The sequence below is a fragment of the Pleuronectes platessa genome, chromosome 4 (assembly GCF_947347685.1).
Source record: "Pleuronectes platessa chromosome 4, fPlePla1.1, whole genome shotgun sequence".
In the NCBI taxonomy this organism is placed as follows: Eukaryota; Metazoa; Chordata; class Actinopteri; order Pleuronectiformes; family Pleuronectidae; genus Pleuronectes; species Pleuronectes platessa.
In genome coordinates this window covers 4,091,433-4,118,810 of record NC_070629.1, presented here as the reverse complement: position 1 = coordinate 4,118,810, position 27,378 = coordinate 4,091,433, and the positions used below count along the sequence as shown (strand labels likewise).

The following is a 27,378-nucleotide window of genomic DNA, read 5'->3' as shown; positions in this document are numbered from 1 at the left end:
CAGACCTGGATCAGGGCATCAGTGAGCTCCTTCACAGTCTGTGGCAGTATTTGACAGCGTAAGATACGCTGATATGTAACGTCTCGTAGGTGCTACATTGGATTTAGGTCAGGGGAACAAAAGGGACAGTCAATGGAATCAATGCCTTCGTCATACAGGACATGCTTACACACTCTTGCCGCATTGTCCTGTACCAGGAGGAACCCAGGGCCCACTGCACCAGCGTAAGGTCTGACAATCGTTCTGAAAATTTCCTCCCGGTACCTAACAGCAGTCAAGGTACCGTTGGCTATGATATGGAGGTCTGTGCGACCCTCCAAGGATATGCCTTTCCAGACCATCAGAGACCCATTGCCAATCCAGTCATGCTGAATGTTGTAACAGGAAGCATAACGTTCACAACTGCGTCTCCAGACTCTTTCACGCCTGTCACATGTGCTCAGTGTAAACCGGCTCTCATCTGTGAAGAGAACAGGGCACCAAAGGGCGGACCTGCAAATGCTGGTGTTCTCTTGTCAATTCCAATTGAGCTGCACTGTGCTGGGCTGCGAGCACAGGTCCCACTAGAGGTCGCCGGGCCCGCCTGCCACCCTCAAGGAGTCTGTTTCTGTCAGTTTGGTCAGAAACATGCTCACCAGTAGCCTGCTGGTGGTCAATTTGTGGGGCTCTGGCCGTGCTCCTCCTGTTTCTCCTCGGCAAAGGAGCAGATACTTGTCCTGCTGCTTGGTTGATGCCCTTCTACGCCTCTGTCCAGCTCTCCTTCTTTAACTGCCAGTCTCCTGGTGGCTCCTCCTTGTTCTTGAGAGAGTTCTGGGAGACTCAGCAAACCTTCTTGCGACTGCCAGTATGGATGTACCATCCTGGAAGAGCTGGACTACCTGTGCAACCTGATCAGGCTGCAGGTACTGCCTCATGCTACCAGTAGTGACAAGGACACTAGCAGAAAACAAAACTAAAGAAGAATCATTCAGGAGGGATAAGGAGAGAGCAGCTTTCTGTGGCCACCAAACGCAAAACCATTCCCTTTTTGGGGTTGTCTTGCTTTTGCCTCTCCATTGCACCTGTTGTCACTTTAATTTGCACCAAAGCAGGTGAAACTTATTCATTAACACTTGTTATTCCTAAGTGGAGAGATTGATACCCCTGAAATTGAACTAACTTGCTGTTAAATTCTGACAATTAAGTGTTCACTGGATTTTTTGAGCAGTATTTGGTCAATGCTTCAATTCTAGAAATGCTCTTCTTACAAACTATTGGCCAATGTTGGCTTGAACTCGTAACATTGGTGATATGAGCAAGCTCTAAATAGCCATGTGATATTCCCAGTAAGCTTGGTAAAAATGTGAGTCCATGCTTTTTTGAGTTACTCTGTACACACACGCTGAAAAACAAACAAGACCAACAATTGACCAAGAGCAAATCAAATCTGAGTGCATGATATTGCTTTTCCATATCTGAGGGTTCAAAACCGTTCGTGGCTGTAACTAGCATCTGATCGTTCACAACTTGGGTGGGATACTTGCCATAACAGTGAGTAAACAAACTCACTGGTGCAATTAGAAGTCAGTCCATGCTGGATATTTCACTAAGTGAGCAATCTTTCTGCCATGTTCTGTAATTCAGAGAAGCTTTTGTAAATGATGGCGTTGCATCTCTTACAAACAACTGGCCAGTATGGGGCTTGAACCCATGACCTTTGTGATATTAGAACCATGCTCTAACCGGTCATGGATTCAGTTACTTTATCAACCAGTTAGGTGTATTAACGATGAATTTGCCACCAACTGCCAGCATTTGCAAAGCAGATAGCAACCTTAAAGTTCATCGAAATCTTTCACCCCCTGTCACATCATGCATTACTAAAGTTTTGACTTTAGGCTCCCCAAAAAAACCAAGCAAACTGATTCATATCAATGTATTTCAAAGCTATAATTAAAATGTACATGTTGTCATATTCTTAACAAATTATTCAGCCTCAACAAATTAAGAATGGCTCTCTTGTTACTCTGACCTGAACAAAGTATTTGGCCTCTAGGACCACGTGGCCTAATGGATAAGGCGTCTGACTTCGAATCAGAAGATTGAGGGTTCGAGTCCCTTCGTGGTCTAATAACTTTTAATTGAACCAAATGTCCACTCTGTAGAGCCAACAGTAAAAACTGCTTAAAAATATCAAGGTAAGCTCTTAAATCACACATCAGATCTTCATTCAGGAGGGATAAGGAGAGAGCAGCTTTCTGTGGCCACCAAATGCAAAACCATTCCCTTTTTGGGGTTGTCTTGCTTTTGCCTCTCCATTGCACCTGTTGTCACTTTAATTTGCACCAAAGCAGGTGAAACTTATTCATTAACACTTGTTATTCCTAAGTGGAGAGATTGATACCCCTGAAATTGAACTAACTTGCTGTTAAATTCTGACAATTAAGTGTTCACTGGATTTTTTGAGCAGTATTTGGTCAATGCTTCAATTCTAGAAATGCTCTTCTTACAAACTATTGGCCAATGTTGGCTTGAACTCGTAACATTGGTGATATGAGCAAGCTCTAAATAGCCATGTGATATTCCCAGTAAGCTTGGTAAAAATGTGAGTCCATGCTTTTTTGAGTTACTCTGTACACACACGCTGAAAAACAAACAAGACCAACAATTGACCAAGAGCAAATCAAATCTGAGTGCATGATATTGCTTTTCCATATCTGAGGGTTCAAAACCGTTCGTGGCTGTAACTAGCATCTGATCGTTCACAACTTGGGTGGGATACTTGCCATAACAGTGAGTAAACAAACTCACTGGTGCAATTAGAAGTCAGTCCATGCTGGATATTTCACTAAGTGAGCAATCTTTCTGCCATGTTCTGTAATTCAGAGAAGCTTTTGTAAATGATGGCGTTGCATCTCTTACAAACAACTGGCCAGTATGGGGCTTGAACCCATGACCTTTGTGATATTAGAACCATGCTCTAACCGGTCATGGATTCAGTTACTTTATCAACCAGTTAGGTGTATTAACGATGAATTTGCCACCAACTGCCAGCATTTGCAAAGCAGATAGCAACCTTAAAGTTCATCGAAATCTTTCACCCCCTGTCACATCATGCATTACAAAAGTTTTGACTTTAGGCTCCCCAAAAAAACCAAGCAAACTGATTCATATCAATGTATTTCAAAGCTATAATTAAAATGTACATGTTGTCATATTCTTAACAAATTATTCAGCCTCAACAAATTAAGAATGGCTCTCTTGTTACTCTGACCTGAACATTGTCCTCTAGGACCACGTGGCCTAATGGATAAGGCGTCTGACTTCGAATCAGAAGATTGAGGGTTCGAGTCCCTTCGTGGTCTAATAACTTTTAATTGAACCAAATGTCCACTCTGTAGAGCCAACAGTAAAAACTGCTTAAAAATATCAAGGTAAGCTCTTAAATCACACATCAGATCTTGATGAATGAATTCAAAATGAGGTTGAAACGGTCAATGGAAACCAAATTCATTAACCCATAGAGGGCTGGATTCAAAGTCCAATCCAAAAGGAAAACTGAAATCACAGGTTGATCTAACTTGCGTGACTTTTATCACAGCAACTCATAATGTGACAGCACCATGTATGGCCCCCACGTGCCTGTCTGCACCCTTGACAACGTCTTGCCATGCTCCTTATGAGTCGGCGGATAGTGTCCTGGGGGATCTCCTGCCAGACCTGGATCAGGGCATCAGTGAGCTCCTGCACAGTCTGTGGCAGTACTTGACAGCGTAAGATACGCTGATATGTAACGTCTCGTAGGTGCTACATTGGATTTAGGTCAGGGGAACAAAAGGGACAGTCAATGGAATCAATGCCTTCGTCATACAGGACATGCTTACACACTCTTGCCGCATTGTCCTGTACCAGGAGGAACCCAGGGCCCACTGCACCAGCGTAAGGTCTGACAATCGTTCTGAAAATTTCCTCCCGGTACCTAACAGCAGTCAAGGTACCGTTGGCTATGATATGGAGGTCTGTGCGACCCTCCAAGGATATGCCTTTCCAGACCATCAGAGACCCATTGCCAATCCAGTCATGCTGAATGTTGTAACAGGAAGCATAACGTTCACAACTGCGTCTCCAGACTCTTTCACGCCTGTCACATGTGCTCAGTGTAAACCGGCTCTCATCTGTGAAGAGAACAGGGCACCAAAGGGCGGACCTGCAAATGCTGGTGTTCTCTTGTCAATTCCAATTGAGCTGCACTGTGCTGGGCTGCGAGCACAGGTCCCACTAGAGGTCGCCGGGCCCGCCTGCCACCCTCAAGGAGTCTGTTTCTGTCAGTTTGGTCAGAAACATGCTCACCAGTAGCCTGCTGGTGGTCAATTTGTGGGGCTCTGGCCGTGCTCCTCCTGTTTCTCCTCGGCAAAGGAGCAGATACTTGTCCTGCTGCTTGGTTGATGCCCTTCTACGCCTCTGTCCAGCTCTCCTTCTTTAACTGCCAGTCTCCTGGTGGCTCCTCCTTGTTCTTGAGAGAGTTCTGGGAGACTCAGCAAACCTTCTTGCGACTGCCAGTATGGATGTACCATCCTGGAAGAGCTGGACTACCTGTGCAACCTGATCAGGCTGCAGGTACTGCCTCATGCTACCAGTAGTGACAAGGACACTAGCAGAAAACAAAACTAAAGAAGAATCATTCAGGAGGGATAAGGAGAGAGCAGCTTTCTGTGGCCACCAAATGCAAAACCATTCCCTTTTTGGGGTTGTCTTGCTTTTGCCTCTCCATTGCACCTGTTGTCACTTTAATTTGCACCAAAGCAGGTGAAACTTATTCATTAACACTTGTTATTCCTAAGTGGAGAGATTGATACCCCTGAAATTGAACTAACTTGCTGTTAAATTCTGACAATTAAGTGTTCACTGGATTTTTTGAGCAGTATTTGGTCAATGCTTCAATTCTAGAAATGCTCTTCTTACAAACTATTGGCCAATGTTGGCTTGAACTCGTAACATTGGTGATATGAGCAAGCTCTAAATAGCCATGTGATATTCCCAGTAAGCTTGGTAAAAATGTGAGTCCATGCTTTTTTGAGTTACTCTGTACACACACGCTGAAAAACAAACAAGACCAACAATTGACCAAGAGCAAATCAAATCTGAGTGCATGATATTGCTTTTCCATATCTGAGGGTTCAAAACCGTTCGTGGCTGTAACTAGCATCTGATCGTTCACAACTTGGGTGGGATACTTGCCATAACAGTGAGTAAACAAACTCACTGGTGCAATTAGAAGTCAGTCCATGCTGGATATTTCACTAAGTGAGCAATCTTTCTGCCATGTTCTGTAATTCAGAGAAGCTTTTGTAAATGATGGCGTTGCATCTCTTACAAACAACTGGCCAGTATGGGGCTTGAACCCATGACCTTTGTGATATTAGAACCATGCTCTAACCGGTCATGGATTCAGTTACTTTATCAACCAGTTAGGTGTATTAACGATGAATTTGCCACCAACTGCCAGCATTTGCAAAGCAGATAGCAACCTTAAAGTTCATCGAAATCTTTCACCCCCTGTCACATCATGCATTACTAAAGTTTTGACTTTAGGCTCCCCAAAAAAACCAAGCAAACTGATTCATATCAATGTATTTCAAAGCTATAATTAAAATGTACATGTTGTCATATTCTTAACAAATTATTCAGCCTCAACAAATTAAGAATGGCTCTCTTGTTACTCTGACCTGAACATTGTCCTCTAGGACCACGTGGCCTAATGGATAAGGCGTCTGACTTCGAATCAGAAGATTGAGGGTTCGAGTCCCTTCGTGGTCTAATAACTTTTAATTGAACCAAATGTCCACTCTGTAGAGCCAACAGTAAAAACTGCTTAAAAATATCAAGGTAAGCTCTTAAATCACACATCAGATCTTGATGAATGAATTCAAAATGAGGTTGAAACGGTCAATAGAAACCAAATTCATTAACCCATAGAGGGCTGGATTCAAAGTCCAATCCAAAAGGAAAACTGAAATCACAGGTTGATCTAACTTGCGTGACTTTTATCACAGCAACTCATAATGTGACAGCACCATGTATGGCCCCCACGTGCCTGTCTGCACCCTTGACAACGTCTTGCCATGCTCCTTATGAGTCGGCGGATAGTGTCCTGGGGGATCTCCTGCCAGACCTGGATCAGGGCATCAGTGAGCTCCTGCACAGTCTGTGGCAGTACTTGACAGCGTAAGATACGCTGATATGTAACGTCTCGTAGGTGCTACATTGGATTTAGGTCAGGGGAACAAAAGGGACAGTCAATGGAATCAATGCCTTCGTCATACAGGACATGCTTACACACTCTTGCCGCATTGTCCTGTACCAGGAGGAACCCAGGGCCCACTGCACCAGCGTAAGGTCTGACAATCGTTCTGAAAATTTCCTCCCGGTACCTAACAGCAGTCAAGGTACCGTTGGCTATGATATGGAGGTCTGTGCGACCCTCCAAGGATATGCCTTTCCAGACCATCAGAGACCCATTGCCAATCCAGTCATGCTGAATGTTGTAACAGGAAGCATAACGTTCACAACTGCGTCTCCAGACTCTTTCACGCCTGTCACATGTGCTCAGTGTAAACCGGCTCTCATCTGTGAAGAGAACAGGGCACCAAAGGGCGGACCTGCAAATGCTGGTGTTCTCTTGTCAATTCCAATTGAGCTGCACTGTGCTGGGCTGCGAGCACAGGTCCCACTAGAGGTCGCCGGGCCCGCCTGCCACCCTCAAGGAGTCTGTTTCTGTCAGTTTGGTCAGAAACATGCTCACCAGTAGCCTGCTGGTGGTCAATTTGTGGGGCTCTGGCCGTGCTCCTCCTGTTTCTCCTCGGCAAAGGAGCAGATACTTGTCCTGCTGCTTGGTTGATGCCCTTCTACGCCTCTGTCCAGCTCTCCTTCTTTAACTGCCAGTCTCCTGGTGGCTCCTCCTTGTTCTTGAGAGAGTTCTGGGAGACTCAGCAAACCTTCTTGCGACTGCCAGTATGGATGTACCATCCTGGAAGAGCTGGACTACCTGTGCAACCTGATCAGGCTGCAGGTACTGCCTCATGCTACCAGTAGTGACAAGGACACTAGCAGAAAACAAAACTAAAGAAGAATCATTCAGGAGGGATAAGGAGAGAGCAGCTTTCTGTGGCCACCAAATGCAAAACCATTCCCTTTTTGGGGTTGTCTTGCTTTTGCCTCTCCATTGCACCTGTTGTCACTTTAATTTGCACCAAAGCAGGTGAAACTTATTCATTAACACTTGTTATTCCTAAGTGGAGAGATTGATACCCCTGAAATTGAACTAACTTGCTGTTAAATTCTGACAATTAAGTGTTCACTGGATTTTTTGAGCAGTATTTGGTCAATGCTTCAATTCTAGAAATGCTCTTCTTACAAACTATTGGCCAATGTTGGCTTGAACTCGTAACATTGGTGATATGAGCAAGCTCTAAATAGCCATGTGATATTCCCAGTAAGCTTGGTAAAAATGTGAGTCCATGCTTTTTTGAGTTACTCTGTACACACACGCTGAAAAACAAACAAGACCAACAATTGACCAAGAGCAAATCAAATCTGAGTGCATGATATTGCTTTTCCATATCTGAGGGTTCAAAACCGTTCGTGGCTGTAACTAGCATCTGATCGTTCACAACTTGGGTGGGATACTTGCCATAACAGTGAGTAAACAAACTCACTGGTGCAATTAGAAGTCAGTCCATGCTGGATATTTCACTAAGTGAGCAATCTTTCTGCCATGTTCTGTAATTCAGAGAAGCTTTTGTAAATGATGGCGTTGCATCTCTTACAAACAACTGGCCAGTATGGGGCTTGAACCCATGACCTTTGTGATATTAGAACCATGCTCTAACCGGTCATGGATTCAGTTACTTTATCAACCAGTTAGGTGTATTAACGATGAATTTGCCACCAACTGCCAGCATTTGCAAAGCAGATAGCAACCTTAAAGTTCATCGAAATCTTTCACCCCCTGTCACATCATGCATTACTAAAGTTTTGACTTTAGGCTCCCCAAAAAAACCAAGCAAACTGATTCATATCAATGTATTTCAAAGCTATAATTAAAATGTACATGTTGTCATATTCTTAACAAATTATTCAGCCTCAACAAATTAAGAATGGCTCTCTTGTTACTCTGACCTGAAATGAGTATTTGGCCTCTAGGACCACGTGGCCTAATGGATAAGGCGTCTGACTTCGAATCAGAAGATTGAGGGTTCGAGTCCCTTCGTGGTCTAATAACTTTTAATTGAACCAAATGTCCACTCTGTAGAGCCAACAGTAAAAACTGCTTAAAAATATCAAGGTAAGCTCTTAAATCACACATCAGATCTTGATGAATGAATTCAAAATGAGGTTGAAACGGTCAATAGAAACCAAATTCATTAACCCATAGAGGGCTGGATTCAAAGTCCAATCCAAAAGGAAAACTGAAATCACAGGTTGATCTAACTTGCGTGACTTTTATCACAGCAACTCATAATGTGACAGCACCATGTATGGCCCCCACGTGCCTGTCTGCACCCTTGACAACGTCTTGCCATGCTCCTTATGAGTCGGCGGATAGTGTCCTGGGGGATCTCCTGCCAGACCTGGATCAGGGCATCAGTGAGCTCCTGCACAGTCTGTGGCAGTACTTGACAGCGTAAGATACGCTGATATGTAACGTCTCGTAGGTGCTACATTGGATTTAGGTCAGGGGAACAAAAGGGACAGTCAATGGAATCAATGCCTTCGTCATACAGGACATGCTTACACACTCTTGCCGCATTGTCCTGTACCAGGAGGAACCCAGGGCCCACTGCACCAGCGTAAGGTCTGACAATCGTTCTGAAAATTTCCTCCCGGTACCTAACAGCAGTCAAGGTACCGTTGGCTATGATATGGAGGTCTGTGCGACCCTCCAAGGATATGCCTTTCCAGACCATCAGAGACCCATTGCCAATCCAGTCATGCTGAATGTTGTAACAGGAAGCATAACGTTCACAACTGCGTCTCCAGACTCTTTCACGCCTGTCACATGTGCTCAGTGTAAACCGGCTCTCATCTGTGAAGAGAACAGGGCACCAAAGGGCGGACCTGCAAATGCTGGTGTTCTCTTGTCAATTCCAATTGAGCTGCACTGTGCTGGGCTGCGAGCACAGGTCCCACTAGAGGTCGCCGGGCCCGCCTGCCACCCTCAAGGAGTCTGTTTCTGTCAGTTTGGTCAGAAACATGCTCACCAGTAGCCTGCTGGTGGTCAATTTGTGGGGCTCTGGCCGTGCTCCTCCTGTTTCTCCTCGGCAAAGGAGCAGATACTTGTCCTGCTGCTTGGTTGATGCCCTTCTACGCCTCTGTCCAGCTCTCCTTCTTTAACTGCCAGTCTCCTGGTGGCTCCTCCTTGTTCTTGAGAGAGTTCTGGGAGACTCAGCAAACCTTCTTGCGACTGCCAGTATGGATGTACCATCCTGGAAGAGCTGGACTACCTGTGCAACCTGATCAGGCTGCAGGTACTGCCTCATGCTACCAGTAGTGACAAGGACACTAGCAGAAAACAAAACTAAAGAAGAATCATTCAGGAGGGATAAGGAGAGAGCAGCTTTCTGTGGCCACCAAATGCAAAACCATTCCCTTTTTGGGGTTGTCTTGCTTTTGCCTCTCCATTGCACCTGTTGTCACTTTAATTTGCACCAAAGCAGGTGAAACTTATTCATTAACACTTGTTATTCCTAAGTGGAGAGATTGATACCCCTGAAATTGAACTAACTTGCTGTTAAATTCTGACAATTAAGTGTTCACTGGATTTTTTGAGCAGTATTTGGTCAATGCTTCAATTCTAGAAATGCTCTTCTTACAAACTATTGGCCAATGTTGGCTTGAACTCGTAACATTGGTGATATGAGCAAGCTCTAAATAGCCATGTGATATTCCCAGTAAGCTTGGTAAAAATGTGAGTCCATGCTTTTTTGAGTTACTCTGTACACACACGCTGAAAAACAAACAAGACCAACAATTGACCAAGAGCAAATCAAATCTGAGTGCATGATATTGCTTTTCCATATCTGAGGGTTCAAAACCGTTCGTGGCTGTAACTAGCATCTGATCGTTCACAACTTGGGTGGGATACTTGCCATAACAGTGAGTAAACAAACTCACTGGTGCAATTAGAAGTCAGTCCATGCTGGATATTTCACTAAGTGAGCAATCTTTCTGCCATGTTCTGTAATTCAGAGAAGCTTTTGTAAATGATGGCGTTGCATCTCTTACAAACAACTGGCCAGTATGGGGCTTGAACCCATGACCTTTGTGATATTAGAACCATGCTCTAACCGGTCATGGATTCAGTTACTTTATCAACCAGTTAGGTGTATTAACGATGAATTTGCCACCAACTGCCAGCATTTGCAAAGCAGATAGCAACCTTAAAGTTCATCGAAATCTTTCACCCCCTGTCACATCATGCATTACTAAAGTTTTGACTTTAGGCTCCCCAAAAAAACCAAGCAAACTGATTCATATCAATGTATTTCAAAGCTATAATTAAAATGTACATGTTGTCATATTCTTAACAAATTATTCAGCCTCAACAAATTAAGAATGGCTCTCTTGTTACTCTGACCTGAACATAGTATTTGGCCTCTAGGACCACGTGGCCTAATGGATAAGGCGTCTGACTTCGAATCAGAAGATTGAGGGTTCGAGTCCCTTCGTGGTCTAATAACTTTTAATTGAACCAAATGTCCACTCTGTAGAGCCAACAGTAAAAACTGCTTAAAAATATCAAGGTAAGCTCTTAAATCACACATCAGATCTTGATGAATGAATTCAAAATGAGGTTGAAACGGTCAATAGAAACCAAATTCATTAACCCATAGAGGGCTGGATTCAAAGTCCAATCCAAAAGGAAAACTGAAATCACAGGTTGATCTAACTTGCGTGACTTTTATCACAGCAACTCATAATGTGACAGCACCATGTATGGCCCCCACGTGCCTGTCTGCACCCTTGACAACGTCTTGCCATGCTCCTTATGAGTCGGCGGATAGTGTCCTGGGGGATCTCCTGCCAGACCTGGATCAGGGCATCAGTGAGCTCCTTCACAGTCTGTGGCAGTATTTGACAGCGTAAGATACGCTGATATGTAACGTCTCGTAGGTGCTACATTGGATTTAGGTCAGGGGAACAAAAGGGACAGTCAATGGAATCAATGCCTTCGTCATACAGGACATGCTTACACACTCTTGCCGCATTGTCCTGTACCAGGAGGAACCCAGGGCCCACTGCACCAGCGTAAGGTCTGACAATCGTTCTGAAAATTTCCTCCCGGTACCTAACAGCAGTCAAGGTACCGTTGGCTATGATATGGAGGTCTGTGCGACCCTCCAAGGATATGCCTTTCCAGACCATCAGAGACCCATTGCCAATCCAGTCATGCTGAATGTTGTAACAGGAAGCATAACGTTCACAACTGCGTCTCCAGACTCTTTCACGCCTGTCACATGTGCTCAGTGTAAACCGGCTCTCATCTGTGAAGAGAACAGGGCACCAAAGGGCGGACCTGCAAATGCTGGTGTTCTCTTGTCAATTCCAATTGAGCTGCACTGTGCTGGGCTGCGAGCACAGGTCCCACTAGAGGTCGCCGGGCCCGCCTGCCACCCTCAAGGAGTCTGTTTCTGTCAGTTTGGTCAGAAACATGCTCACCAGTAGCCTGCTGGTGGTCAATTTGTGGGGCTCTGGCCGTGCTCCTCCTGTTTCTCCTCGGCAAAGGAGCAGATACTTGTCCTGCTGCTTGGTTGATGCCCTTCTACGCCTCTGTCCAGCTCTCCTTCTTTAACTGCCAGTCTCCTGGTGGCTCCTCCTTGTTCTTGAGAGAGTTCTGGGAGACTCAGCAAACCTTCTTGCGACTGCCAGTATGGATGTACCATCCTGGAAGAGCTGGACTACCTGTGCAACCTGATCAGGCTGCAGGTACTGCCTCATGCTACCAGTAGTGACAAGGACACTAGCAGAAAACAAAACTAAAGAAGAATCATTCAGGAGGGATAAGGAGAGAGCAGCTTTCTGTGGCCACCAAACGCAAAACCATTCCCTTTTTGGGGTTGTCTTGCTTTTGCCTCTCCATTGCACCTGTTGTCACTTTAATTTGCACCAAAGCAGGTGAAACTTATTCATTAACACTTGTTATTCCTAAGTGGAGAGATTGATACCCCTGAAATTGAACTAACTTGCTGTTAAATTCTGACAATTAAGTGTTCACTGGATTTTTTGAGCAGTATTTGGTCAATGCTTCAATTCTAGAAATGCTCTTCTTACAAACTATTGGCCAATGTTGGCTTGAACTCGTAACATTGGTGATATGAGCAAGCTCTAAATAGCCATGTGATATTCCCAGTAAGCTTGGTAAAAATGTGAGTCCATGCTTTTTTGAGTTACTCTGTACACACACGCTGAAAAACAAACAAGACCAACAATTGACCAAGAGCAAATCAAATCTGAGTGCATGATATTGCTTTTCCATATCTGAGGGTTCAAAACCGTTCGTGGCTGTAACTAGCATCTGATCGTTCACAACTTGGGTGGGATACTTGCCATAACAGTGAGTAAACAAACTCACTGGTGCAATTAGAAGTCAGTCCATGCTGGATATTTCACTAAGTGAGCAATCTTTCTGCCATGTTCTGTAATTCAGAGAAGCTTTTGTAAATGATGGCGTTGCATCTCTTACAAACAACTGGCCAGTATGGGGCTTGAACCCATGACCTTTGTGATATTAGAACCATGCTCTAACCGGTCATGGATTCAGTTACTTTATCAACCAGTTAGGTGTATTAACGATGAATTTGCCACCAACTGCCAGCATTTGCAAAGCAGATAGCAACCTTAAAGTTCATCGAAATCTTTCACCCCCTGTCACATCATGCATTACTAAAGTTTTGACTTTAGGCTCCCCAAAAAAACCAAGCAAACTGATTCATATCAATGTATTTCAAAGCTATAATTAAAATGTACATGTTGTCATATTCTTAACAAATTATTCAGCCTCAACAAATTAAGAATGGCTCTCTTGTTACTCTGACCTGAACATAGTATTTGGCCTCTAGGACCACGTGGCCTAATGGATAAGGCGTCTGACTTCGAATCAGAAGATTGAGGGTTCGAGTCCCTTCGTGGTCTAATAACTTTTAATTGAACCAAATGTCCACTCTGTAGAGCCAACAGTAAAAACTGCTTAAAAATATCAAGGTAAGCTCTTAAATCACACATCAGATCTTGATGAATGAATTCAAAATGAGGTTGAAACGGTCAATAGAAACCAAATTCATTAACCCATAGAGGGCTGGATTCAAAGTCCAATCCAAAAGGAAAACTGAAATCACAGGTTGATCTAACTTGCGTGACTTTTATCACAGCAACTCATAATGTGACAGCACCATGTATGGCCCCCACGTGCCTGTCTGCACCCTTGACAACGTCTTGCCATGCTCCTTATGAGTCGGCGGATAGTGTCCTGGGGGATCTCCTGCCAGACCTGGATCAGGGCATCAGTGAGCTCCTTCACAGTCTGTGGCAGTATTTGACAGCGTAAGATACGCTGATATGTAACGTCTCGTAGGTGCTACATTGGATTTAGGTCAGGGGAACAAAAGGGACAGTCAATGGAATCAATGCCTTCGTCATACAGGACATGCTTACACACTCTTGCCGCATTGTCCTGTACCAGGAGGAACCCAGGGCCCACTGCACCAGCGTAAGGTCTGACAATCGTTCTGAAAATTTCCTCCCGGTACCTAACAGCAGTCAAGGTACCGTTGGCTATGATATGGAGGTCTGTGCGACCCTCCAAGGATATGCCTTTCCAGACCATCAGAGACCCATTGCCAATCCAGTCATGCTGAATGTTGTAACAGGAAGCATAACGTTCACAACTGCGTCTCCAGACTCTTTCACGCCTGTCACATGTGCTCAGTGTAAACCGGCTCTCATCTGTGAAGAGAACAGGGCACCAAAGGGCGGACCTGCAAATGCTGGTGTTCTCTTGTCAATTCCAATTGAGCTGCACTGTGCTGGGCTGCGAGCACAGGTCCCACTAGAGGTCGCCGGGCCCGCCTGCCACCCTCAAGGAGTCTGTTTCTGTCAGTTTGGTCAGAAACATGCTCACCAGTAGCCTGCTGGTGGTCAATTTGTGGGGCTCTGGCCGTGCTCCTCCTGTTTCTCCTCGGCAAAGGAGCAGATACTTGTCCTGCTGCTTGGTTGATGCCCTTCTACGCCTCTGTCCAGCTCTCCTTCTTTAACTGCCAGTCTCCTGGTGGCTCCTCCTTGTTCTTGAGAGAGTTCTGGGAGACTCAGCAAACCTTCTTGCGACTGCCAGTATGGATGTACCATCCTGGAAGAGCTGGACTACCTGTGCAACCTGATCAGGCTGCAGGTACTGCCTCATGCTACCAGTAGTGACAAGGACACTAGCAGAAAACAAAACTAAAGAAGAATCATTCAGGAGGGATAAGGAGAGAGCAGCTTTCTGTGGCCACCAAACGCAAAACCATTCCCTTTTTGGGGTTGTCTTGCTTTTGCCTCTCCATTGCACCTGTTGTCACTTTAATTTGCACCAAAGCAGGTGAAACTTATTCATTAACACTTGTTATTCCTAAGTGGAGAGATTGATACCCCTGAAATTGAACTAACTTGCTGTTAAATTCTGACAATTAAGTGTTCACTGGATTTTTTGAGCAGTATTTGGTCAATGCTTCAATTCTAGAAATGCTCTTCTTACAAACTATTGGCCAATGTTGGCTTGAACTCGTAACATTGGTGATATGAGCAAGCTCTAAATAGCCATGTGATATTCCCAGTAAGCTTGGTAAAAATGTGAGTCCATGCTTTTTTGAGTTACTCTGTACACACACGCTGAAAAACAAACAAGACCAACAATTGACCAAGAGCAAATCAAATCTGAGTGCATGATATTGCTTTTCCATATCTGAGGGTTCAAAACCGTTCGTGGCTGTAACTAGCATCTGATCGTTCACAACTTGGGTGGGATACTTGCCATAACAGTGAGTAAACAAACTCACTGGTGCAATTAGAAGTCAGTCCATGCTGGATATTTCACTAAGTGAGCAATCTTTCTGCCATGTTCTGTAATTCAGAGAAGCTTTTGTAAATGATGGCGTTGCATCTCTTACAAACAACTGGCCAGTATGGGGCTTGAACCCATGACCTTTGTGATATTAGAACCATGCTCTAACCGGTCATGGATTCAGTTACTTTATCAACCAGTTAGGTGTATTAACGATGAATTTGCCACCAACTGCCAGCATTTGCAAAGCAGATAGCAACCTTAAAGTTCATCGAAATCTTTCACCCCCTGTCACATCATGCATTACTAAAGTTTTGACTTTAGGCTCCCCAAAAAAACCAAGCAAACTGATTCATATCAATGTATTTCAAAGCTATAATTAAAATGTACATGTTGTCATATTCTTAACAAATTATTCAGCCTCAACAAATTAAGAATGGCTCTCTTGTTACTCTGACCTGAACAAAGTATTTGGCCTCTAGGACCACGTGGCCTAATGGATAAGGCGTCTGACTTCGAATCAGAAGATTGAGGGTTCGAGTCCCTTCGTGGTCTAATAACTTTTAATTGAACCAAATGTCCACTCTGTAGAGCCAACAGTAAAAACTGCTTAAAAATATCAAGGTAAGCTCTTAAATCACACATCAGATCTTGATGAATGAATTCAAAATGAGGTTGAAACGGTCAATAGAAACCAAATTCATTAACCCATAGAGGGCTGGATTCAAAGTCCAATCCAAAAGGAAAACTGAAATCACAGGTTGATCTAACTTGCGTGACTTTTATCACAGCAACTCATAATGTGACAGCACCATGTATGGCCCCCACGTGCCTGTCTGCACCCTTGACAACGTCTTGCCATGCTCCTTATGAGTCGGCGGATAGTGTCCTGGGGGATCTCCTGCCAGACCTGGATCAGGGCATCAGTGAGCTCCTTCACAGTCTGTGGCAGTATTTGACAGCGTAAGATACGCTGATATGTAACGTCTCGTAGGTGCTACATTGGATTTAGGTCAGGGGAACAAAAGGGACAGTCAATGGAATCAATGCCTTCGTCATACAGGACATGCTTACACACTCTTGCCGCATTGTCCTGTACCAGGAGGAACCCAGGGCCCACTGCACCAGCGTAAGGTCTGACAATCGTTCTGAAAATTTCCTCCCGGTACCTAACAGCAGTCAAGGTACCGTTGGCTATGATATGGAGGTCTGTGCGACCCTCCAAGGATATGCCTTTCCAGACCATCAGAGACCCATTGCCAATCCAGTCATGCTGAATGTTGTAACAGGAAGCATAACGTTCACAACTGCGTCTCCAGACTCTTTCACGCCTGTCACATGTGCTCAGTGTAAACCGGCTCTCATCTGTGAAGAGAACAGGGCACCAAAGGGCGGACCTGCAAATGCTGGTGTTCTCTTGTCAATTCCAATTGAGCTGCACTGTGCTGGGCTGCGAGCACAGGTCCCACTAGAGGTCGCCGGGCCCGCCTGCCACCCTCAAGGAGTCTGTTTCTGTCAGTTTGGTCAGAAACATGCTCACCAGTAGCCTGCTGGTGGTCAATTTGTGGGGCTCTGGCCGTGCTCCTCCTGTTTCTCCTCGGCAAAGGAGCAGATACTTGTCCTGCTGCTTGGTTGATGCCCTTCTACGCCTCTGTCCAGCTCTCCTTCTTTAACTGCCAGTCTCCTGGTGGCTCCTCCTTGTTCTTGAGAGAGTTCTGGGAGACTCAGCAAACCTTCTTGCGACTGCCAGTATGGATGTACCATCCTGGAAGAGCTGGACTACCTGTGCAACCTGATCAGGCTGCAGGTACTGCCTCATGCTACCAGTAGTGACAAGGACACTAGCAGAAAACAAAACTAAAGAAGAATCATTCAGGAGGGATAAGGAGAGAGCAGCTTTCTGTGGCCACCAAACGCAAAACCATTCCCTTTTTGGGGTTGTCTTGCTTTTGCCTCTCCATTGCACCTGTTGTCACTTTAATTTGCACCAAAGCAGGTGAAACTTATTCATTAACACTTGTTATTCCTAAGTGGAGAGATTGATACCCCTGAAATTGAACTAACTTGCTGTTAAATTCTGACAATTAAGTGTTCACTGGATTTTTTGAGCAGTATTTGGTCAATGCTTCAATTCTAGAAATGCTCTTCTTACAAACTATTGGCCAATGTTGGCTTGAACTCGTAACATTGGTGATATGAGCAAGCTCTAAATAGCCATGTGATATTCCCAGTAAGCTTGGTAAAAATGTGAGTCCATGCTTTTTTGAGTTACTCTGTACACACACGCTGAAAAACAAACAAGACCAACAATTGACCAAGAGCAAATCAAATCTGAGTGCATGATATTGCTTTTCCATATCTGAGGGTTCAAAACCGTTCGTGGCTGTAACTAGCATCTGATCGTTCACAACTTGGGTGGGATACTTGCCATAACAGTGAGTAAACAAACTCACTGGTGCAATTAGAAGTCAGTCCATGCTGGATATTTCACTAAGTGAGCAATCTTTCTGCCATGTTCTGTAATTCAGAGAAGCTTTTGTAAATGATGGCGTTGCATCTCTTACAAACAACTGGCCAGTATGGGGCTTGAACCCATGACCTTTGTGATATTAGAACCATGCTCTAACCGGTCATGGATTCAGTTACTTTATCAACCAGTTAGGTGTATTAACGATGAATTTGCCACCAACTGCCAGCATTTGCAAAGCAGATAGCAACCTTAAAGTTCATCGAAATCTTTCACCCCCTGTCACATCATGCATTACTAAAGTTTTGACTTTAGGCTCCCCAAAAAAACCAAGCAAACTGATTCATATCAATGTATTTCAAAGCTATAATTAAAATGTACATGTTGTCATATTCTTAACAAATTATTCAGCCTCAACAAATTAAGAATGGCTCTCTTGTTACTCTGACCTGAACATAGTATTTGGCCTCTAGGACCACGTGGCCTAATGGATAAGGCGTCTGACTTCGAATCAGAAGATTGAGGGTTCGAGTCCCTTCGTGGTCTAATAACTTTTAATTGAACCAAATGTCCACTCTGTAGAGCCAACAGTAAAAACTGCTTAAAAATATCAAGGTAAGCTCTTAAATCACACATCAGATCTTGATGAATGAATTCAAAATGAGGTTGAAACGGTCAATAGAAACCAAATTCATTAACCCATAGAGGGCTGGATTCAAAGTCCAATCCAAAAGGAAAACTGAAATCACAGGTTGATCTAACTTGCGTGACTTTTATCACAGCAACTCATAATGTGACAGCACCATGTATGGCCCCCACGTGCCTGTCTGCACCCTTGACAACGTCTTGCCATGCTCCTTATGAGTCGGCGGATAGTGTCCTGGGGGATCTCCTGCCAGACCTGGATCAGGGCATCAGTGAGCTCCTTCACAGTCTGTGGCAGTATTTGACAGCGTAAGATACGCTGATATGTAACGTCTCGTAGGTGCTACATTGGATTTAGGTCAGGGGAACAAAAGGGACAGTCAATGGAATCAATGCCTTCGTCATACAGGACATGCTTACACACTCTTGCCGCATTGTCCTGTACCAGGAGGAACCCAGGGCCCACTGCACCAGCGTAAGGTCTGACAATCGTTCTGAAAATTTCCTCCCGGTACCTAACAGCAGTCAAGGTACCGTTGGCTATGATATGGAGGTCTGTGCGACCCTCCAAGGATATGCCTTTCCAGACCATCAGAGACCCATTGCCAATCCAGTCATGCTGAATGTTGTAACAGGAAGCATAACGTTCACAACTGCGTCTCCAGACTCTTTCACGCCTGTCACATGTGCTCAGTGTAAACCGGCTCTCATCTGTGAAGAGAACAGGGCACCAAAGGGCGGACCTGCAAATGCTGGTGTTCTCTTGTCAATTCCAATTGAGCTGCACTGTGCTGGGCTGCGAGCACAGGTCCCACTAGAGGTCGCCGGGCCCGCCTGCCACCCTCAAGGAGTCTGTTTCTGTCAGTTTGGTCAGAAACATGCTCACCAGTAGCCTGCTGGTGGTCAATTTGTGGGGCTCTGGCCGTGCTCCTCCTGTTTCTCCTCGGCAAAGGAGCAGATACTTGTCCTGCTGCTTGGTTGATGCCCTTCTACGCCTCTGTCCAGCTCTCCTTCTTTAACTGCCAGTCTCCTGGTGGCTCCTCCTTGTTCTTGAGAGAGTTCTGGGAGACTCAGCAAACCTTCTTGCGACTGCCAGTATGGATGTACCATCCTGGAAGAGCTGGACTACCTGTGCAACCTGATCAGGCTGCAGGTACTGCCTCATGCTACCAGTAGTGACAAGGACACTAGCAGAAAACAAAACTAAAGAAGAATCATTCAGGAGGGATAAGGAGAGAGCAGCTTTCTGTGGCCACCAAACGCAAAACCATTCCCTTTTTGGGGTTGTCTTGCTTTTGCCTCTCCATTGCACCTGTTGTCACTTTAATTTGCACCAAAGCAGGTGAAACTTATTCATTAACACTTGTTATTCCTAAGTGGAGAGATTGATACCCCTGAAATTGAACTAACTTGCTGTTAAATTCTGACAATTAAGTGTTCACTGGATTTTTTGAGCAGTATTTGGTCAATGCTTCAATTCTAGAAATGCTCTTCTTACAAACTATTGGCCAATGTTGGCTTGAACTCGTAACATTGGTGATATGAGCAAGCTCTAAATAGCCATGTGATATTCCCAGTAAGCTTGGTAAAAATGTGAGTCCATGCTTTTTTGAGTTACTCTGTACACACACGCTGAAAAACAAACAAGACCAACAATTGACCAAGAGCAAATCAAATCTGAGTGCATGATATTGCTTTTCCATATCTGAGGGTTCAAAACCGTTCGTGGCTGTAACTAGCATCTGATCGTTCACAACTTGGGTGGGATACTTGCCATAACAGTGAGTAAACAAACTCACTGGTGCAATTAGAAGTCAGTCCATGCTGGATATTTCACTAAGTGAGCAATCTTTCTGCCATGTTCTGTAATTCAGAGAAGCTTTTGTAAATGATGGCGTTGCATCTCTTACAAACAACTGGCCAGTATGGGGCTTGAACCCATGACCTTTGTGATATTAGAACCATGCTCTAACCGGTCATGGATTCAGTTACTTTATCAACCAGTTAGGTGTATTAACGATGAATTTGCCACCAACTGCCAGCATTTGCAAAGCAGATAGCAACCTTAAAGTTCATCGAAATCTTTCACCCCCTGTCACATCATGCATTACTAAAGTTTTGACTTTAGGCTCCCCAAAAAAACCAAGCAAACTGATTCATATCAATGTATTTCAAAGCTATAATTAAAATGTACATGTTGTCATATTCTTAACAAATTATTCAGCCTCAACAAATTAAGAATGGCTCTCTTGTTAGTCTGACCTGAACATAGTATTTGGCCTCTAGGACCACGTGGCCTAATGGATAAGGCGTCTGACTTCGAATCAGAAGATTGAGGGTTCGAGTCCCTTCGTGGTCTAATAACTTTTAATTGAACCAAATGTCCACTCTGTAGAGCCAACAGTAAAAACTGCTTAAAAATATCAAGGTAAGCTCTTAAATCACACATCAGATCTTGATGAATGAATTCAAAATGAGGTTGAAACGGTCAATAGAAACCAAATTCATTAACCCATAGAGGGCTGGATTCAAAGTCCAATCCAAATTTCAAAAGGAAAACTGAAATCACAGGTTGATCGAACTTGCGTGACTTTTATCACAGCAACTCATAATGCGACTCACAACCACGTGCCTGTATGCACCCCGACAACATCTGGGCATGCTCCTTAGAGTCGGCGGATAGTGTCCTGGGGTATATCCTGCCAAAGCTGGATCAGGGTCTAGTGAGCTCCTGCACAGTCTGTGGCAATACTTGGCAGCGTAATATACGCCGATATGTAACGTCTCGTAGGTGCTACATTGGATTTAGGTCAGGGGAACAAAAAGGACAGTCAATAGCAGCAATGCCTTCATCATCCAGGACATGCTTACACACTCTTGCCGCATTGTCCTGTACCAGGAGGAACCCAGGGTCCACTGCACCAGCGTAAGGTCCGACAATCGTTCTGAAAATGTCCTCCCAGTACCTAACAGCAGTCAAGGTACCGTTGGCTATGATATGGAGGTCTGTGCGACCCTCCAAGGATATGCCTTCCCAGACCATCAGAGACCCATTACCAATCCACTGACTCTTTCACGTCTGTCACATGTGCTCTTTGTGAACCGGCTCTCATCTGTTCACTTCCTGATTCCAGTGCCAAGAGGGGGGGCTACGCCTGCACACCATCGAGGAAGAACCAAATCTTGACTCCCCTTCGTTATTGCCCAATCAAATTATACCTACTGTTATAAAATATTACAAACTCCGTCCATACGGTGCGACTCGTGACTGCCCTTTGCCGCTAGAGGGCTTGGGGCTGTGCTTTGGGTGCCCGTTGCTTTGCTGTAACTTTTCATACCTTTTCATTGCTTCTTAATAAATACTTGATTGAACCAAACCGAGACCGGTTTGAATTTACATAAATTGAGTGCACTGAACTGCTGCCAGTCAAAGTCTGTTTTAAATTGCAATTTATACATTTTATTACCAGGAAGGATCCAATACTACTAGTAAAAGCTCTGAACATATACTTAAGGAAGGTAAGTACAGAATCGTCACCTATTTTCATAAATGGAGACTGTTTGAGAATTGTTGACAGGTTTAAATTCCTGGGAATCCACATATCGAATACAACCTGAATGGAAAGCTGTTGTTGACCTTTTACCAATCCACAATAGATAGCATCCTGTCATACGGCATCACAACCTGTTATTCTGGATACTCTCCTGCCGATAAAAAAGCTCTCCAGAGGGTCATCAACAGAGCACAAAATATTATTGGCTGCCCTCCCCCTTTACTAGAAAATATCACAGAGCACGGCTACGTCTTCAGAGCCAAAAACATTGTGAAGGACTGTTTGCACCCTGGTCACCATCTGTTTGAACCTCTTCGCTGAGGGCGGCGCTGCAGGTCACTTAAAGCTTGAATCACCAGATTTACAAACATCTTCCCCAAGGCCATACAACTCTTATGATTTTACACTGATATGCACTTTTAAGACTTTTAGGGTGTTTTATACCTTTTTGTGATCATGTGCAAGGCATTGTTTGATGTGTTTTCATATCTTTATGTTACTTTAGTACACTGAAATGAGTGCTTTGTCTTTCATTCTGTTGTCACTGGAGCAGCAATTTTGATTCTGTTGTATTCTGCTGATACAATGACAATAAAGGCATTCTATTTCTATTTCTATTCTGTAAAAGGACGATATCTGCATTTTCTCTGTCATCATTAAATCTGATTCACCTCAAAAACAGTAGTTGTAGTAATGTATCTTCCCCAACAATATGACAACTACATTGTTTTTCTTGCTGTGGCTGCTTCAAAAAGAGCAGCAACATGAAATGTTCAGTTAGCATTAGCAGCTAACACTTCAACAGTAGATTCAAGATTAAAGACTTTTATTATCAAATGCACAGAGATAACAATTAAGCAGTCGCTGGCAATGAAATGCTTGAGTCACAGGCTCTCTTCTAACAATGCTCAAGAATTAAAAAAACAAAAACAAAATTTGAATAAAATAGTGTAAAATAGTAATACCTCCTCCAGCACGTTTACCACTAGCAGTTCCTTCTGTCATTATGAAAAGTAGCAGGACGTTTTACTACAGTCTGGAAGCTTTTTTGTCTCTTTACCGCTTTGTCTCAGCCATTCCAGTGACTGAAAGGTGTTTGTGGCCTCTAGTGGGTTTCCATTGTTGCAGCTAGATTGGGCCTCTGTTCTGTTTGTCACGTCTCATGTCTGGGTCTCAGCTGCAGCAGGAGGGAGAGAGTGAACCAGCAGACCTGCAATTTACTTTAAGCTCAGTGAACAGCAAACTTATCTTTCCTGATCCAGTGACTTTTACAATGCTGGACGCTGAAACTGTAAAGCACAGTTCAGTCTAGACATATGTGTGATGAAATGAGGAAACATATAGTCCTGTGAAAAGTGATAGCATATGGAATTGATAACATCAGATGTGTAGCTAAAATGTATTATTAGATGACAGAAAGAACCGGAAAAATAGAACCAGTGTCAAATCCCAGTCCTCCTCTGAGACGTCAGTACAAGGAGCTCACACTAAAGCAAAAGTAGACACATAGTGTATAACTGTAGTTTGTAAGAGCCAGAACAACATTCTAGTCTCTCTGATTATTATTCTAAGCTATTTCTCTTCATCCTCTATCATTAACCTTACTTCTCCTTCAGTCCTCCTGGCAGTCTCAGGTTTAACATGAGCACATCTGCTGAAATGTCCTAGAGAACAAACACTGCTCCCCACTGACACCATGGCCGCTGTTCTGCGGCTGAACATTTCCTTTGGCCTTCACAGGAGGATGATAAAGATGACAGACAATTTCCGTCAGGGATCGCTTGACAATGACATTATTACTGTCTTACTTTTTTCCCTCCTGTCCACCACAATGTTATCTCTTTTCCGAGGCTGAGTATTAAAAGTTTAAAACTAGTCCTCTGCTTCGCTCTCTTTCCCCTTTCTTCCAATGATTTGGACGATATGGATATGACGTTAATGGATGGCTCTCCCTGACAGTGGTGATGGATGTTCAGTGTGAGTCTCTGCACTGTGACTCAGTATGTCACTCCGACAGTTTCAGGGTCATAAATCAGCTCATATTGAGCCGCTTTATCAAAGCCAAAAGCAGCAGGCATACTTGTTCTGAGATGCTGTTTCCCACTTGTGATACACACCACATCCAGACACACTGGCTGTGAACTGTTCTGAGAGGTTGCGCATACATGTCTCTTCTGTCCAGAAGATGAACGGCTGATGAAGACAGACATTGAATGTTTAAATGGACCAGGTTTTGAGTACATCATATCATCTCAGGAGGTCGGGTGGTAGGGAACAACATCCTGTCATGCACCAGGGCAACAGATGCATTTTTGCAAGTCTCCTTTTTAGTTACTGCATCTGCATATCGTTATGTTATTGTGTTCTGAATGGTGTAATGATGCTTTGCTGCAGTGCTGATACTTTACCTGCTGCTACCAATTACCCTGTGATTCATTTTAAAACCTGCTTCCCATTGAGTCCTGGACACTTAGTGTGACAAGAAAATGCTCAGCTGCATGGCAAAATAAAGCTTTATATTTGAGTGAGCTCTTGATAGACACTTTTCTACTCGCCTTTTACGACAAAGATAGCCATTTTCAAGCTAAATCCTCTTGATAAAAACATCTCGGCTGTAGAACTGTTCATCGGATCATCACCCAGTGTAAAGCTACTTTATTTCTTAGGCTTATTGTGAAAGGTTGGTCAGTGAATTTGTGTTTCCTGTCATCTATAAGCAGTGTTTTAGACAGCGGGAATGCCATCACCAATACACCTGAACGGCTGCACTTCACGGAGATTCATGTGGGGAATTCTGAGCAGCGCCGGATGGGACACTTCTTCTTCTTATTGTTATTAAATTGCGATTGGCAACCAGCCTATGACGCATTACTGGCACCTAGTGGCTTGGAGGTGTTAACATCAATTAAGCGAAATAATACAGGCTGTGGGACGGCAAAACCTTTGAATATTTCTTTAATAAGAAATCGCCTGTGTGCCAATGATTATGGCGCTGTGTGCCTTAGGTTGCTGACCCCTGTCACAAAGAATACAAGATAAAAGTTGGTTCGAGAAATTATAAGAAAAATGTTCCCCCTCGATGATGTAGTACTTTACTCTTACATGGCTGTTAGATTTATATTTTTGAGTTTTCCCAACTCAAAAAATACATAAAAAACGTTCACCAAACTTAACAAAAATAGTTGAGGAATTTCAACCTTTTGTCTCTTATAGTAAAAGTTTCTACAGCGTGGATACAAGTCAGCTGCTGTAGTTACAGCTTGTTACATAGCCCCCATAAGGCTGAAAATACTTACAATAGAGTTTTCCTATTGTACTAATGGACTCTTCGAAAATGCATCGTGCTTTGGCTGCAGCAATTTATTTCAAATATTTACTAGAAATGACAATAGTGTTGTCTGTCAGCTCCTTCGCTTCCAAAACATGATGCACAAATGAATGTGTCATGTTCAGACTGTGATAATATGACACGAGACGATACAGAGTAGAAGATGAACAGGCACAGATACCCAGTCACAGCTAATTAAACCTGACTCTTTAGCAGCCTTGTCCTTGTCACATGGGAGGCGGTGAACTGTTCATTAACCCCAGTCAAGCCGCAATAACCCGCCCTGCACTGTCCCATACCTAGACATGATAAATTGGTTTGCTAAATGTTCACTGAACCCAAGGCTGAAGTTTGACGCTTTGAGAGTATATATTTCAACATACCAGACATTTCAATAATACAAGCTGTATATCATTGCACTCTCCCACAAAACAGGTTTCATTTCAGTTTGAACCTGTCCTCTGAGCCAACAATGAAGCAGATGCTTTCAAACAACCTGAAAAGATTAGCTTTAATATTAAATATACTGCCTGTAAAGATGTGAGAGTTTTATTTGATTGACCTTTTAAAAGGAGACTTGAAAAATTTGCACTTACAAAGACTTATGTGAAATATGTGAAAGCTGAATGAAGGAATCATTTTAACCCTAAATATTGAATTCTACTCTAGCTGCAGAGGAACTGTCTCTTGCATATGGAGGAGAGAAACTTTCACTACAATGAAAACTAGTTAGTACAATGACTTATGAGGACGCTAAGGCTGCTGAGTGAACAGAAGCAGATGACTACGGACATGCTGTCTTATTCATGCTGGTCTGTGGCAGGAGAGAAATTTAGCAATAATACTGCCCCTGTCACTATTTGTTAAACAGAGCCTTATTTTGCACTCTTAACTCTCAGCTCAGGCTCAGGCTGTGGTCATGGCTGCAGTGAAGGTGTATATCACAACTTTAGAGACAAAACCAAACTCGCTTGCTGGTACGAATCAAACACTGTTTAAATATATGATACATAAAAAGATGGATGACGTGTTTCTGATTCCTCCCAGCCAAAATATCTCATAGATGCTGCTGTCTTGCCCTGGTAACCATCCTTTGGAGCCAGTAGTGATTATAGAGTCCCACGGATAAACCCACCCAACCAATGAAAAGACAATCTTAGCTGTCAATTATTACACTTCACCTCGTTTTAAAGCAACAAATCACTCATGAAAACTTTCAAAAAACGTATCACAAACATGAACACCTGAATATGCGTGAGTTTGAAAAGAACAACCTAGATTAATTTTCAGTGTAGTTGTATATTTTTAACTGAACCTATCCGATCCGCTAACATGGAGAGGCAGGGGTTTATGACCTATCATGCAGCCAGCGTGGGGGGGATTAATAATTTTTGCCTTGACTTTGGGAGTGAGCTCTCCATCGACATCCGGACATCAGAAAGTTTACACATCTTCCGCCGAAAACTAAAAACATGCCTCTTCCGACCATACCTTTTATATAAATATAAATAAAATAAAAAAATATTTTGATTTGATTTGTGTCGTCTTGGGTCTGTACCCTCGGGGTTGAATGCACTTATTGTAAGTTGCTTTGGATAAAAGCATCCGCTAAATGAAATGAAATGTAATGTAATGTAACTTCCAACATGGTAATGATGTTGTGGTGTGGAAATGAACCGTTCCAAATGAAACATGGAAGGCGGACTGGAGAGTGAATGAATGTTGCAGTGTGCCCGACCCTGAATGTTATCTGACTCAGCTGAGGAGCTGCTGGCACTCACTCTCCCAGGCCTCTTACTGCAATGTCTGCACTGGGCTCTCTGCTCCTCAGCCTCTCCTATCCACAGGGAGAAGCACTGCAGTCCCAGCAGATGGTTCCACTACACTAAATAGACTATTGGCATGCTTAGTGCTTTCAGCCTAAAGACACTGCAGTCCCACAAAATGTAGCTGAAGAAAATCATTTTCATTATTCACATTTCATAATGGGATTTTTTTGTTTTATCACGATATACTGTATATATTTGTTAATGGTTTGCCTTGACAGATGGAGGGGCCTGTAGACTCTCTTCGCTGCAGACATTTTAACTTTGGAAAGAGTAACATTTGGGATGGCTGTATTTCATATGGCTGAGCCAAAGTTAAAAAACAGACTTAGAAAAACAGCAACATTTCCCCAAGTGTTTGAAAACTCAAAAATAAATACACTGTAACACTACCACTACATATTAAACAGATCCGGGCAGTTTAAATATGTCCCCCCCCCAATAAAATGAATTGTAAACTGGCCGATGAATGATTATAAAAAAGC

At 43.6% G+C, this 27,378-nt stretch overlaps 1 protein-coding gene and 9 non-coding genes across 10 annotated transcripts in view; 9 read left to right on the top strand and 1 right to left on the bottom strand.

The window, feature by feature from the left end:
- Positions 1-27,378, bottom strand: part of LOC128439046 (whirlin) — a 123,932-nt gene that overhangs the window by 75,560 nt on the left and 20,994 nt on the right. The window lies entirely within an intron of this gene.
- On the top strand, positions 2,036-2,108 carry trnar-ucg (transfer RNA arginine (anticodon UCG)). The gene has a single exon. It is a non-coding gene; the product is annotated as a tRNA-Arg (tRNA).
- Positions 3,272-3,344, top strand: trnar-ucg (transfer RNA arginine (anticodon UCG)). Its single transcript has one exon. It is a non-coding gene; the product is annotated as a tRNA-Arg (tRNA).
- trnar-ucg (transfer RNA arginine (anticodon UCG)) lies at positions 5,724-5,796 on the top strand. The gene has a single exon. It is a non-coding gene; the product is annotated as a tRNA-Arg (tRNA).
- trnar-ucg (transfer RNA arginine (anticodon UCG)) lies at positions 8,182-8,254 on the top strand. Its single transcript has one exon. It is a non-coding gene; the product is annotated as a tRNA-Arg (tRNA).
- Positions 10,640-10,712, top strand: trnar-ucg (transfer RNA arginine (anticodon UCG)). The gene has a single exon. It is a non-coding gene; the product is annotated as a tRNA-Arg (tRNA).
- Positions 13,098-13,170, top strand: trnar-ucg (transfer RNA arginine (anticodon UCG)). The gene has a single exon. It is a non-coding gene; the product is annotated as a tRNA-Arg (tRNA).
- On the top strand, positions 15,556-15,628 carry trnar-ucg (transfer RNA arginine (anticodon UCG)). The gene has a single exon. It is a non-coding gene; the product is annotated as a tRNA-Arg (tRNA).
- trnar-ucg (transfer RNA arginine (anticodon UCG)) lies at positions 18,014-18,086 on the top strand. The gene has a single exon. It is a non-coding gene; the product is annotated as a tRNA-Arg (tRNA).
- Positions 20,472-20,544, top strand: trnar-ucg (transfer RNA arginine (anticodon UCG)). The gene has a single exon. It is a non-coding gene; the product is annotated as a tRNA-Arg (tRNA).